Source organism: Octopus bimaculoides, chromosome 14 (assembly GCF_001194135.2).
Source record: "Octopus bimaculoides isolate UCB-OBI-ISO-001 chromosome 14, ASM119413v2, whole genome shotgun sequence".
NCBI classification, from domain to species: Eukaryota; Metazoa; Mollusca; class Cephalopoda; order Octopoda; family Octopodidae; genus Octopus; species Octopus bimaculoides.
In genome coordinates this window covers 1,039,424-1,041,923 of record NC_068994.1, presented here as the reverse complement: position 1 = coordinate 1,041,923, position 2,500 = coordinate 1,039,424, and the positions used below count along the sequence as shown (strand labels likewise).

General features: G+C 36.0%; 1 protein-coding gene across 6 annotated transcripts in view; it reads left to right on the top strand.

The window, feature by feature from the left end:
- Window positions 1–2,500, top strand: part of LOC106872617 (protocadherin beta-15) — a 70,184-nt gene that overhangs the window by 31,772 nt on the left and 35,912 nt on the right. The window lies entirely within an intron of this gene.

Below are 2,500 nucleotides of genomic sequence, written 5' to 3'. Positions count from 1 at the left end.
TAATTGTCTAGCTGGGCCTAATTCAGTTTCTGTCCATTTTGGGTGGTAAAGAATATACAGTGACCAGAACTGACCCTAAATGAGAAACCAGGAATTGTCATTCTTTGGTTGTGAGACATCATTTCTAGAGGTGATAATACAATATACTTACAGAGAATAATGATGTGTATGTGTGTGTGTGTGTGTGATTGTTGTACAGAGAGCCTAGATAACCAGCAGCTCCATTTATTTAGCTATTTCCCACTCACTCACCCCCACCTCTCTCTCTCTCTCTCTCTCTCTCTCTCTCTCTCTCTCTCTCTCTCTCTCTCTCTCTCTCTCTCTATCTATCTATCTATCTATCTATCTATGTATATGTCTTGCTGTCTATCTGTCTGTCTATCTTGGTCAAAGGAGATAGGGTAACATCTAAAACCTTTGTTAGCTTTCAAGCAAAAAATGCCTGAGCAGGGAGGGCTGGAAAGTGTCATGGAAGCGGGATGCAACCATTTCAAAAGAATCAGGAGCTGTTATTATATGGAAGAGCAGACATTGTCGGTTAGTGGAGCATCATAGTGAGTTGGTGGGTAAGAGTTTGCAAATCAGCTGTAAAACCTTATATGGTTTAGGCTGCATGGGTATGTGTGTGCGTGCGTGTGTACGTGTATGTATGTGTGTGTGTGTGTGTGTGTGTGTAACAGCTTTATTTTAGATGTAGGTCATAAGGATCCAGTGTGTGTATCCCTCAATCACCCCATTCAACCGCCTTTTCCTTCCATCCATAGCCTTTCTAACAGCATGACTCATGTCAATATCAGTCTGGGTCATGTGACACAGTAAGCATCTCACAAGAGCCAGAGATCTCTCCTCTCCTTCGATCTGACAACTGTTCTCTCTTGTTTTCAAACTCAAACTGATTGGCTATGGATTAGCTTTCAAATCAATATACACATACAGAAGTTAGCTGTACTGGTTGTGGAAGCCATTTCCTATGGTGGGGCTATAATTCCTTGCTGTTCACTCAAAAAGATTTTAAAATCCCAACACAGGATCACTTGATTTCCTCACGCAATTAATACCTAATTTGCATACTTTTGTGAAGTGAATGATTTTCCATTAAAAGTTCTGGATGTAGAAATTTATTTCAGAAATTTTTCAAGAAAAATTGAAGTTTTTTTTTTTTCCTAAACACAACTTGAAAGTGCAACAATAGTTTGATTTGGAATTCTGGAGACTAGAAATATCCTCATCATCATCATTATCATCATCATCAGTGCTTTTTACGTGGCACCAGCACCAATGTTTTGTATGTGGTGCCAGCACCGACTGGGTGGAGCAGAGTAGTACTGAAGGGGTGGAGCTTTGTGCCATGTGTGTGCATAGATGTGTGGTGTAAGTGTCAGAGCAAATATGATTTGACCAGTTTTGCATGAACTCTGCTGAAACAGAATTGAAAATGTATGCTTCAACTCTTTCTTAATCTTTTGTTGTTCTTCCAAAACTTTGAAAATTGTTTTCACGTTTTTAAAACCCAAAAAAGAATGAAATGCAAGAAATGTATAAATAACACAGAAAATGTCTTCATTAAAGTACAAAATCCTGTTAACAGAACAATGTTTTTCTTTTTTTCTTCAAATTTTCCTCAAATGATTTTCAAGATTATTTGAAAGAGCAATAGTTTGGCTCAAAATATCAGGTTCACCTGTCTCACAAACATATTGTATATATGTTTGTGTGTATGCAGTACATGTGCCAGAACAAACATTTTTGTACCAATTATAGTTATACCAACATGAATACAAATATTTTGACAGTTAATCCCCAGGCTTTCTCTCATGTCACCATTAAGAGCCAAACTTACATGAGTTCATAAAAATCTTATTGTTATTCATTTATTTATTTTCATTTTTCAAAATTTCCGACCTAAACTCAAAGCAACAACATGGAAATTATAGTTCAACTTTGAATTCTAGTAACATCTGCCTTGCAAAAACATACAATATATTAACATATGCCATACAAGTATCAGAATAAATATCTTTGTGTCAATTACAGCTATACAAACATGAAAAAGAGTCTCTTGACTCTTAAACCTGCTCAGATCTTGTACAAAGAAAATTAAGTTTCCGTTTACCAAATCCACTCACAAGGCTTTGGTTGACCGAAGCTATTGGTATCGGCTACATAGAAATAACAGAAAATAGGTCAAACAGGCAGGTCTATTGATATAACACAAAGATTTGGAAAAATAAATGGCAAGTATTTCAGTCATGGACACAGCATCAACCCTCATAATTATGGAGACTTTGGAAAGAATGAAAAATAAAAGGTTTTATAAAAAAAAACTATCCAAACAATAACAGTTATGAAATCCAAAAGCTGCATAAAATTGTTCTTTTAGGGAACAGTGACCTCCTCAGAAAGAATTTATTCCTAGAAGAAAAATAACCAGACAAAAGTAAATTAAATAACATCAAAAAGTATCTTTTCCAGGGGACACACACACACACACACATATATA